This window comes from Ceratotherium simum, chromosome 29 (assembly GCF_057802395.1).
Source record: "Ceratotherium simum simum isolate JZ-2026a chromosome 29, ASM5780239v1, whole genome shotgun sequence".
NCBI lineage: Eukaryota > Metazoa > Chordata > Mammalia > Perissodactyla > Rhinocerotidae > Ceratotherium > Ceratotherium simum.
In genome coordinates, this window is record NC_141928.1 from 17,441,111 (window position 1) to 17,454,104 (window position 12,994).

Consider the following 12,994-nt stretch of genomic DNA (forward strand, 5'->3'; position numbering starts at 1 on the left):
AGCAAAGTAAGCAAACATACAGAATAGGCACTGTGTGAGAATTCAGATCGTGTGCTGGTCTTCTTTTCCGCGTCAGGGAGAGGCCTCTTGACAGCAACCCCAGCCTGCATCTCAGGCTATATTCGGAGTTTTTGGTTCTCTATAATAATGCCTTGGCCTCTGTACCCTCGCCCCTTCCCTGCCTCTGGTGGTATCGAGAGAACTTTGCTCCCCTCAGCTTTTTACTCCTACATCCTGCCCACGCAAAGAAGCACTTGCTTAATTCTGGGTGGTTACGTGGGCTCATGCCTACACACATAGAGAAACAAACAGTCTTAAATACCCATAGAGAGGCACACAGATACAAACGGACCCACATGGGCATCTCCCCAGACAGAATCACACTCGGATAGAGACACACAAGCACCCGCATACCCAGAAACACTCAGATACTCGCGACGCACGCAGCTACAGACACGCTTAAGAACATCACGATGCGAGGTTTGCGCAGACACCCCACACACAGTCCCTTTGGGCGCTCATACACGGAGGCACGCCACCCTATCCCCAGACCCACGAGACTCCCCAATGGCTCACCCTGAGCCCACCCAGGCCGCCCCTCCCCCGGAGGAGGCCTCTCTTCTCTCCTCCTCCCCCTTCTCCTCCTCCTCCGCCTAAAGATGTACAAAACACTCCTCAGAATAAACCCCGGCCCTTGGCTCCTCCCTCCTCGACCCCCGGCAGCCGCTCCCCCATTCATTTTCGCCCGTCGCCGGGTAAGTCCCTCCCCCCGCGTAGCCCGGCCTCCGCTGCTCCCCGCCCGAAGACCGCGGCGCACTTGGACTTCCCTCTCCATTCGCCAGCCGCCTCGCTCCCGGTCCCCACCGCTGCGAACTGATCTGGCGCGAGAGGAGGAGGAAAGCGCAGGCGAGTGAACGAGCGAGAGGGAGAAAAGGAGCGAGCGAGAGGGAGAGACCGAGAGCGAGAGAGCCGGGAGGCAGAGGGAGTAGTGACCGCCTTCCGGAGCCGGGATTCATGCCTGTCCTCGGGACCAGCGAAGGGGACTCTACGGCTGAGTATGAGCCAGGCTGCTAGGAGCCAGGTACCCCCACGCCTGCAGTCCCCGCGCCGTTCCCGGTATGCGAGCTGGACGCAAGGCTCTCCCAAGTTCCCACCAAGCCGAATAAAAAGCGTCCGCCCGCAGCTCTCCGCCAAAGACGGACATTGACTCCAGGTAAGGCGGCGGCGGGCGCAGCGCCCGGCAGCCCCGCTGCCCTTGGTGATGGCCCCGGACCGCATTCGGGGCGCCCCCGCCCGCCCCACCCCTCCCCCTCCCGGCACCCTTTCGCTCTTCCCTCGGCCGCCCCCAGCTTCCAAGTCCTCTCGGGTTGCCGGGCGGGGGCGGGGGGGGGGGGCGTCTCAGTATTCTGGGGCGCAAAGGGTTAAATGCGGGTTTTAGTAAGTGGCGTGTGTGCTCCTCGCGCGCTCCCGACGTGTGTACCATGGTGGGAACTTGATGTGGTGTTAGTGTGTGTTTGCGTGTGCGGCGTCGTTAGCGTTTGATGCGTGTGTTTGTGGTGTGTGTGTGTGTATGTGCGGGGGGGGGGGTGAAAAGAGGTCCTATAACCTACTTAAGGCGCGATGTGTGTGTGCATATTTGTACGTATGTGTTTGTATGTGTGCGCTTATGTGTCTTTTTAATTAGATCTCTCCAGCTTACACGGAATGAGATCCTTACTATAGGATCACGTAGCCATCGGGAAACCCGCTGTGGACTTCCTCTTGGGGCTCTGGGCTTTGGGGAGGATTATGGGGATAAGGATGGCACCTTATTTAGCCCAATATTGGTACCCTTGAAGGAAAATTCCTCCAAACGATAGAGACCTGCTACACATGGACTCACCGTTTAATATGACAGAGAAATGACCAAACCCTGAGGTAATGAGATGCTGTCTCTTTAAATTCTACACTGGGCAGACTCCAGGATTCTGATGGGAATTCGGAGTCACTGGGTAGTGGGTTACAGAGAAAGGGAGAAGTCAGCGGTGGGCTCCTTATCTGGGGCTTGGCAAGTCTGGGATAGAGTCTACTCTGCCTCTCTGTAATCATAACAGCATAACAGAACCTCCTGTTTCTGCTGCTTTTGGGGAGGATCCGGGCAAGTTTGCATGGATCCCCCACAAGGGAAAGGAGAAAGAGTCCTCAGGGACTTGATTATTCTTCATAGTTACACAGGATTGCAGAGGAAATTTCATTTGGGGGCAGCTCTGGATAATATGGAAGGAGATGGATGGGGCACTTCCCTAAGACAGGTTCTTCCTTCCCTCCCCATGTCAGACAGGCTTGGGAAGCCCCAAGAGAATCTCTTCCAAAACTGTGCCTCCTCATGGCTCCACTGGAGTTAGGAGGATACCCAGAGAAGGCAGAGCTGTAGCGTGTGTGTGTGTGTGTGTGTGTGTGTGTGTGTGTGTGTGTGTGTCGTTCCATACCGAGGGAGACCTACAATTTGGAACCGGTTGTGGGTGGGGAACTCATGGCAGAATGTGGCAGTAATTGACTTAAACTGCTGTGGATTTGCACCTCACATCTCTTGCTTGGCTCTAAAACGCGGCCAAGGGCACAGGGGTGGTGGGAAGCACCTCAGCAAGGAAAACAGTTCAAGTCCCTCTTTCCTGTTCCTCTACCTCCTAGGAGGGTCTCTAGGTAAGTCCCTTGGCCACCCTGGCTAGGTCCTGCTGGGCTTGGACTCTGGGGCCGGCCATTGATTTGATTCCTGGCTGCCTTCTAAAGGCTTGCCCTACTCAGCAAAAATGCTGAGTTTTACTGCTGTTAGCATGGCATCCAGACTCAGCAGCTGTTACTTTCCCAAGGTAAGAGGCAGCCGTTCTGCTCTCAGGCAGCGAGGCTAGGGGAGGACAAGGGCTGAGATGCTGGGACATAGCCTCTTGTCCACCCTATCTGGAAAGGGGCCACTAAAAAGACTTTTTGGGGAAAATAAAAGCAGAAATATACTTGTCTTAAAAAAATTTATATATATGTATATATATGGCTCTTCTGGGGAAAGATAAAAGCAAACGTGTTTGCAGGAACCTGCCCTGGCAGGTGGGAGATGGTGTTACCTGCAGGCGCTTGCAGACACACCATTCTCTGGCCAGAGGCTGATACCTCTGGCTGAAGCCTTCACACAGCCACAAGGATTCTGCTTCGGGAAACTCATGTCACAGCAGAGCTCCTTAGTTCATTTTGGATGGGGGGCACGAAGGCAGAGGAGGAGACCCCATGTTAGGAACTGCTCTGATTTTCTCTCTTTTTCAATTCATAGGCAATTGAAGTTGGAAGGAATATTAAAGGGCAGACAGGCAGGACTCTGTGGCCCGGATGAGAATTCCCCAACCTTCTCTAGCGGGTTGGTGGTATGGACCCAGGGCTAGAACCTATGATGCCTGGCCCCCAGATCAATGTCCTTTCCACTCCACCACACTGCCCAGGGACTACATATTGCTCTCCACCCCTACGCTGCCATTATGCTCCCATGCAAGACAATTGCTTGTCTCCTCTCACCAAACTTCTCATTTCAGAGATGCATTTCAAAGCTGCTGCATCTGGAAACGTGATACCGGAAAGAAAGGGTCCAATGCCCCAATCACTCTCCCCTCTAGACAGACAGACAAGCAGATAGACAGACAGACAGACAGACAGACACACACACACACACACACACACATGCACACACACACAGAACATACATTCTTTCTCCACTGCCTCTAGAAATTACACATAGGCAGGGACCCAATATTGACTATGACCTATGACTGGTAGACAGAATCCAGCAGAGCATCTGGACTGTACCTGAGCTCTTTATTAAGGAATGCTTTGCTTTCCAGAGAACAAAGTGTACACCCATCCTCTATTGCAAATACTTCAGGCAAATTAATTTCTTTATATTAGTGAGAATCTTACCCCTATACAATTATATATATATTGCAGTCACAGAAGAATGTGCAAGCACACGTACATACATGCACTCATACACACACGTGCACACACAGATCCAGAAACCTTTCTTACTTGCTATATTCCCCAAAAGAGAATTGCAACCTCCACACCCAATTGTGTTCTCCTATATAAAGGCATTACCCACTCAAAGACTGGGACTCATAGTCCCAGGGAAGGGAAATACAAAGTCCTGTGAAAGGCCGTTGAAAAGTCAGAATCAGGCCCATGCAAAAGTGTGCTCCCAGTCTCCTAGATGCTCGTTTCGGGGTGCAGATGAGCACTGAGAACAAAACATGGGGATTTGGGCCCATCTGCAATAGAGCCTTTTCCATGCATGCTTTTCTGGGGCTGGATGGAACTTTAGCTCCCAGAAGGGGGAGCTGTAACTCCATTTCAACCAAAGAGAATCAGCTCAGAGATTCCAAATCAGCTGTTGGGCCCCCGTTGAGTTTAGAAGGCCCAGCTCAGGCTGCAATGAATGTATTTGAAATGATACAGGCGAGGAACTTAAAAAGGCTCTCCCCTGGTCAATCCAAATAAAACATTGCCTTCTTAGTGCCTGCAAAAGTGTATGCTATTGACCACAAAATCCTCTATTTCTCTGGAAAGGTCTTTGCCCAAGGGGCCTTCAGTTGTGTGAGGAGACATTTTCTGGTTTGCATCCTCTAGCTTGTCCCCTCCCAATTCCTTTGATGAAATCACCAGTACTTATCACCTGAACAGGCCACTAAGGTTAGACATATCCTGCCCTTCTTCTCTCCCTGCTTCCCCCTTGCCAAAATCCAAAGATTAACAAATTGGCCACTGAACTCCTGGTAATCACCTTAAGACATGTGAAGGGGGTCATGTGAAGAGGATGAGTCTTCAAATGTCATTCCCAAAATAATCCCCCTCGTTGTTTTCCATTTAAACCCCTTCTGCAGGAAATACCTTTATTTTTCTCTCCTCCATCTCTCAACTTCAGCCTCTACTTTTAAAAATCCTGCCCATAAAATCCAACATCCAGCTGAGACCCCTCCAAGAAGTCTTCCCCAAATCCTATTTTGGAATTAATCTTTTTCTCCCGTGTTCTTTCCTGTAATTTTGTCTGAAACTCTATTTTAGCTTGTGTCTTTGTATGCCCTGTTTTATAGCTCCACGGCTATATGTCTAGCTTGTCTCCTTCAATATGGTCTCCTTAGGAGCATCTTTTTATCCCCAGAGACTGACACACAGTAGTTCTCTATAAATGTTTGCAGTTGCATTTGAAGGCCAGTCTCAACAGCAGCGGTAATCTCTCTTTCTCTCTCACTCGTTCTCTTTCTGATAATTGTTTAATATTCTCTCAAAGTAATGCTATCATGGCTTCAAAATCACGTCACCTACTTAGAAATGAACATTACCCTACTGTGTTCCAGGGTCTTTAGTTTTGTTCTCATTTAATCTTCCTTCCTACTTGCTGAGGCAGCTACAGCCCTTTTACAGAAGAGGAAAGTGAAACTCACACTGCCTAGGTCCCTTGCCCAAGGTCACATAACCAACGGAGTTAGAACTGGAACCTAAGTCCTCCTAGCTTCAGCATCTCTGCTCTTTCCAGTGTACCACTGAGTTAATCGTATCTGTTGTGGATGGCCAACAGGAGTGGGTTTCTCAGTAGATGAGAATAGCTAGGAATATGCCCCCAGCTAGGAATAGCTGGGGGCATATTATTAACTCTTTGATGTTATGGAGGAATCAAAGAGTCACTGGATCAAAGAATCTCAGTGTTTTAAGGTTTCTCAATAACCAAAACTTTCTTCTTATTCAAGAATCAAGAATTCTTTTTGTCATATCCATAATACATGGCCACTCAGCCTCATTTTTAGTACTTTTAGCAACAGTCAACTCATTATCACACGGATCAGCCTATGTTGTGTAGGGAGAGCTTTGTTGGAATGTCTTCTTGCCTTGACCCTAAATCTACCTTCTATCCATATGTCTCTGAAATCATACAACACAAGTATAATTCTCTTCCAATCATCAATTCTTCATATATTGTGGAAGCATAATAATATCACCACAAGTATTCTCTTTCAGACTAGAAGGGCCTATTTACACAGCCCTGCCACCTGTAGCATTCATTTGAGCCCCTCACCAAGATGGATGTTGCCGTATTGGCATTCTCTAGTTTATCTCACTTATAGGGTTTAAAAGCCATAAAAGGGGGAGGGTGACTTGAAATCGGGTGAGAATTAAAAGGGGGGAATTCACTCATTCATTGATTCAACAAATATTTATTGGGTACCTACCATTTTTTAAGCATTGCTCTTGATTAGTGCCTATCAAATAGAACTTTCTGTGATGGTGGATATGTACTCCACGCTGTTCAATATGGTGGCCACTAACCACATGGGACTGCTGAGCACTTGAAATGTGGCCCAAGGTCCATATTTAATCTTATTTAACTTTTATTTTAATTTAAATAGCTATATGTGCCTAGTGGCTACTGTACTGAACAGTGCAGATCTAGACATTAGAAATGTTGCATGAACATGGTCCTGGTTCATAAAGTTCATAGTCTAGTGGAGAGAAATGGATCGTAAATGAGTAAACAAATAGATAAGCAAAATAATGTCATATAAGAGTAAATGTCACGTAAATAATAATTTGGGGTAATGGGCCAGAAAGGAATGTAGATGGTATAACTTTAGATAGAGTAGTCAGGAAAAGATTTCTCTGAGGGGGTGATATTGGAGCTGAGATTTAAATGAGAAGGAGCAAGCCATGTGGCAGACAGAAGAGCAAAACATGAAGGCACTAAACATGGGCAAGCTTAGGAAATCTAAGGGACAGTGTCACTGAAGCTTTTGAATGAGGAGAATGTCTTGAGATGAAAATAAGAAAGGCAGGCAGGGGCTAGATCTCAAAGGCCTTGTACAAGATGAGGGAATGAAAAGTCTAGATGTTTCCTCCTTGAAATCTCCCTGTTTGGAAAGCAGATGTCTGAGGACTGAGCTAAGGAGAGTTTGGAGATCGACAGAAGCTTGTCATCAAGTACTCTTGATGGGTTTTCATCGTGTCCATTTTTAATCAGTCATTTCAATGAATTCTTCTGATGTTAATTTCTAGTCCTGCTCTGAGTACTGTGCACTCTAGAAATACCCAAATCTAAAGGGACAGGAAGAAACTGGAGGAGGGGAGATGGATAGAGAAGGAGGAAGAGAATGAATACCTGGGGAGAAGGTCGTTGAAATGAAGTCTGGTGAACAAGGGTGAAAGCTGGAATCAGTTTGAATCAGCAAATATTTATTGCGTATCTTGTCTAGGAAAGGCCTTGAACAAAATGACTTAGAGGCTATGGTGATGAATTCTGCTAGGTGCTGGCAATCTAATAGAGGAAATCTAAAAGTCCATAAATAATTATCAGTCTTGGTAGACTGATAATTGTCATTTCAGAAGTTCTGTGAGAGTTTGGGGAAGGAGAAGATTCAAGGAAGACACAGAGGTGGTGATGGTGGTGAGGAGGAGGAGGATGGCAGTGACTATAGGGTTTTAGAGATCAGAGACTGCATCTTTCGTTTTGTATCTCCATTAATTCCAAATTTCATATAATAAGAACACAGGGACTCAGGGCATCCGATTCCAGTCTCAGCTCCTACCACTGTATGTGTGGATCACCTTACGAACATATCTTCCCCTCTCTGGGCTTGCCTTCTGCAAACTGAGAAAGACCAAACAGTGGCCTGCCTCACCGAAGAGATTCACCCAGCTCTTTGGAAATGTTGCATGACCAAGTTCATGTAAAAGGAGAGAGACACACACATGAGGGCCATGTTTCCTCATAAGGTTTAGATGTCTGCTCAAAAATGAACACATCAAAAAGAAGTCATACCTCAGGGCACAGATTGTGACTCAGGACAGGATGGCTCAGTGGGATAGATGTCCTGCTATTAAAACTTTTAATATCAAAGTGATTAAGCAGTGGCATGAAACCCACTCTCCTCCTGGAACACAACAGCCTAAAAGGGCTGCCTAGAAATCCATAGACAGTCCTTGCTACTGAGGGGGCAAGGAAGACAATTAGGAAGATAATGAGGCTGAGGAAAAGTGGAATTAATTTCTTTTTTTCCTATGAGAGTGAGGGGGATCTTTGTATCTCACAGGAACTATCTTTTGGAGATTGCAGATGGCCTTAAGGAGAACAGACTGAATAGGACTGGGTGTGAGAAAGTTAAGAGTGGTAAATTACCAGGCCTGTCTGCTATCTATTGGAGGACACGCATAGGAATAGAAAGCCTGGTACAGACACAAAATATATCATTCTGAACAGATCTTGTTCCCAGTTTGCGGAATTTTCTCACAGGATGCAGAGTTGTATACAGGGATGTCAGGCCATCTTGAGAACAGCTAAGAGACTTATCCCCCCAAGGGTGGGGAGGTAGATTCATAAGGCGATTAACAAAAGCAAGATGCAATCGTTTTTGTGTAAACTGCAAATGTCGGAACAGCAGAGCTCCAAGTAAACGGCCCATCTGAGCAGCTAGAACTCTTTGTAACGGTTAACCCAATACTGGCCCGGAGGGGTGTCTGAGATATAATTTATCTACACTTTCAAAGGTCCTGCAGAGGAGCCAGTGGGAAACTCTATGAGAAGTAATGGATCCTGGGGGTAATGTGGAGCAGCCGAGTTATAGATTACAAGTTGATTCAGATGGAGGAAGGGCAGACATCTGGGATACAATTGCTTTTTAGAGGACCCACACTTCCAAGTGGTCAGTTCTCACATCTTCATTCTAAGAATTAGCAATCTGCAAAAGTAGATGAAATTCTGGTGGGCTGTGGAATTCCTAGAGAATCCAGAAACCCCAAGATAAACCTGAAAGAACGTTCTGAGAACTGTGACAGAGGTATCTGCCATAAGTAAGTATGTTTCAGTTTACATGGCAGTGGAAAAGCTAAATTTCACATGAAATTATTTGGGCTCTGAGTTTATAGGCACATCCTAGGGAAAGGACCTACAAGGAGCCTTGGCTAACACTGTAAAAGCATCTGCACAAAGTACAGGGGCCATTAGAAAAAGAAAATCAGTGCTTTGGTATGTTTAGAAATGTAGGGTGAAGATTGAAAAATAAATTACCTGGCAGGGGCTGGTAATATGGTTTTTCTGCTGGGACACATTTTGGAGGCACAACTCTTTAAGAAGAAGTGGTCCTCGTCAAATACCATTGCCAGAGATGGCCGAGGCAAGGGAGGGCTGAGAGGGGTCATAAAGAATTTTATTCTGAATGCATATCAACAGGACAGCATCATTCAAAGTCCAGTGAAGCCTTACAAATGATTCCTGAAAATATTACCAGATAAGCTACAGTTTTACCTACCCTTGCTTCTCATTCCTGACAGTGGGAATCATACATTTTGGCAGAAGATAGGATGGAATTTGAGGGGATTCTGGAAGGATCTTCACCCACAATAATTAGAGATGGCTGAAATATCATAATTATAAAGCCATTCTTGGAATGGGAAAGTGTATGTGCCAAGCATGTCACATATTCTTTGTGCTATAATGGGTCCTTGATGTAGATATCTTGTTGAATAGTCTCAACAAGCTCATGCATAGGTGGTATCATCCCCCATTCTAGAGATGAAGAAACCAAGGCTCAGCACAGGGATGCCACTTGCCCGAGGCTGCACACTGAGTCAATGATGTGTCGAGGATTTGGACTATTTCTGTCTGACTTGAAAGTGTAGTGGTTGAAAGCTTGGGCGCTGAAGTTTGAATGTCACCTATGCCACTGAGTAGCTCTCTGACTTTGGCCATTTACCTAATGTCTCTGTGCCAGTTTTCTCATCTGTAAAATGAGGATGGCGATAGTAACTCTTATAGAGATGTTGTGGGGATTGGATGAGTTTGTGTGCTAGGTGCTTCGAACAATGCCTGGCAAATCATCAACACTATATAAATGTTAACTATTATTACTTTTTATTATTACTACACCCTACTGCACTAGATTAAACGTTGCCCATGCCCCCAGGTATGTTCTCCAACTGGAAATGTCCTGTAGGAAAGAGATTATTACCAAGTTTGAGGCACTACCTTGCAAATGAGCTTGCTCAATCATTTTTACCAATCTCCCCTCCCCCAATGTGGCAATGTGATAGCAGCAATTAAGGGAGAGATTTAGAGGGTAGGAAAAGGCTTGGAAAGATATAAAATGACCAAGGCAGATTTCTTTATTTTCTGTATTACCATGGGTCGGAAACCAGATACAGACATAGAATCATTGGCCATCGGAGCCGAAAGTCATCTTCGACATAGGCCAGTCAACTTTCTCTCATTTTATTTACGTATAAACTTTTATTCTCTTTAGGATCAAACTATATCTGAGTTGGTTATGGTACCCTAGCCCCCTGCAGCCCATGTGATTGTAGCTCTTGATTCGGTTTTCTGATCTATAAGACCAGGGTATTCAGCAGGTGCAGATGGGAGAGTGGTTGATTGACAGCATGCTTCATGCTCTTCTGTGAATCACGTTTATCATCCTCCTCCTCATGATTCCCCTCTTCCACATTGTTAGAATCTCTTTTACCAAATGCTTGCGTGTCTTAACATGTTTCATCTCATTTAACCTTTACAGTCACACTCTAACGTTGGAATTATTCTCCCCATTTTCCAGATGAGAACCTTGTGGTTCAGAGGTGAAAGGATTTGCCCCAAGATATACAATAAGTGATAGCACCAGGTAGCAAACCCTTATCATCAGACACTAAACGTTATAATCTTTCATTGAATGGCCCTCCCTCCATCCACCCCTCTAAGTCATTGTCCAGCTCTTGGCAGCTTGGTGGCCTCCCCAAATCAAAATTGATTAGTGCTGCTTGGTCTCTATTGTCTTAGGCCAGGTCCATTGTTGCAAATCTTCAACCATTCTGTCATGCAGGCCCTGCCCTCAGTCTGGGTCTTGTGAATGCCTAAATGAGAAAGGCATCTATCTTGCATGTTCCAGGAGATATTGTAAATGGCGCCACTGGAGGGAGGCTTCTTAAATCTCTTTAATAACCTGCATTTTGCTTTCTCTCCTTCTTTGTCTGTCAGCATCATGAATATCTTCCACTCTTCCAGTGCTTTCTGGCTGCCGATTTCGTAGCCTCTTAAAATAGTAATTTATCTTCACAATGTCTCGGCAGGAAACCTTAGCTTAGCGTGTTTATTTGCACCCTTAAGTTGTGGAAGTTCAAATGCTGCTGAGACCAGGACCAGTAGTCATAGAGTAACCTATTTTCTAACTCTGGGCCAGAGCTGACACCCAAGATCTTGCTTGACTTGGGAATAGAGTTACCAAATCCACCTCTGGTAACAGTAGCACTTTTAAAAGCAGCTCAGGAAATAGCAGGGCGGAGGTGGCATGAATTGTGGCAGCCAGATGTTGCAAAAGAAAAGATATATATATATCTGATCTCTCTCTCTCCACACACACATATGCATATGTATAAAGAAAGGAATATTGAATGTAGTTGAAAATAGGTAGGAAGAAGAAAAGCGGTACATGTGGGGGAAAATGTCTAAGGCAGAGTTCTCTTTCTCTATTAATGGAACATGAGCCCAAATATGGTCATAAGATTGTCTACTATCAGAATGTGATCTGAGGGTGGGACTTTCAGCTAAAAATAGAATGGGGAACACACTTGGCCAATAAACCTGTAAAAACCTCAAAATATTCAGGTTCCCTAGTAATCAAATAAATGAAAATAGCATGGTGATACCATATAGCATCATAAAAATGTTTTTTTCTTTTAATGCCAGCATCCAGTCTTGGCAAGAATGCAGGGAAAAGACACTCTGGTGTGGCATTGGTGGAAATCTATATTGAATAAGCCTTTTATGAAATGTGACTCATTTTTTTTCATCTAAAAAACAAAGAAACATTGTTTATTGAGCACTTGTTCCATGCTAGACACTGTTCTAGGAGCTGTCAATACAGCAGTGAACAAAACTCACTATCTCCGCCTTCTTGGAGCTGATATTCTAGTGAGGGAGAAGACAATAAGTAAATAAACATCTAGCATGTCAGATGGAGACCAGTGTAATGGAGATGGCAGGTGGCAGGGTGGGAGAGTGAGTGCTGTTTTGTGTAAGTGGGCAAGGGAGGTCCTCACTGAGATGCTGACGCTGGGCAGAGATCTGTAGGAAGTCAGGGAGAGAGCCAGGTGGACATCTAGGGGAGGAGCATTCCAGCAAGAATAGAACAGCAAGAATAAAGTTGCTGAGGTAGGACTGTGCTTGGTGTGTTAGAGGAACAGTGAGGCTGCAGTGATGTGAACAAGGGGAAATAGGGGGAGAAAAGGAGATGCCTTAGACAGAGAGCAGGGGTCAGATCTCTGTTTCATTCTCTGTCACTATCATTATCTTTACTTTTATTTTTTGAAGGAAGGTACAAATCCTTCCATTTTAAGAAATTTCCCATTCTGAGAAGTAAATAAATTATATGTGCACAAGTGTGTTAAGAAGGAATTTTATCAGAGTGTTTGGGAAAATACAAAAAAGAAACAACAAAGCAAAGCATATAATTGGAATATCTACAGTCATTAAGAAGGATAGTAGATGGGGCCGGCCCCATGGCATAGTGGTTAGGTTCAGAGCGTTCCTTCAGTAGCCCAGGTTTGAAGGTTTGGATCCCAGGCATGGACCTACACCACTCATCAGCCGTGCTGTGCTGGTGACCCACATACAAAATAGAAGAAGATTGACACATATGTTAGCTCAGGGCTAATCTTCCTCAAGCAAAAAGGAGAAGGTTGGCAACAGATGCTAGCTCAAGGCAAATCGTCCTTGTAAAAAAAAAAAAAAGAATGATAGTAGAGGAGCACATTTATACATCAGAAGGTAGAATAAATATAAGGAACATCATCTCTAAAATGAGGCTAACAACAATACCTCCCTGACAGCTTTACTGTGAGAATGAATATCACATATACAAAGCCCTTAGCAACATGCCCCATATGTAGTAAGTGCTCAGTGAATGGCACGCATGATAACATTTATTGACATGGACATATTTTTTGG

General features: G+C 45.4%; 1 protein-coding gene across 1 annotated transcript in view; it reads left to right on the forward strand.

Moving 5' to 3' along the window:
* The first annotated feature begins 824 nt into the window (after positions 1-824).
* BRINP1 (BMP/retinoic acid inducible neural specific 1) overlaps positions 825-12,994 on the forward strand; it is a 172,747-nt gene continuing 160,577 nt past the window's right edge. Inside the window, exon 1 of the mRNA XM_004423372.3 lies at positions 825-1,213. The gene's annotated coding sequence lies outside the window, so the exon portion shown is untranslated. The remainder of the gene's footprint in view (positions 1,214-12,994) is intronic.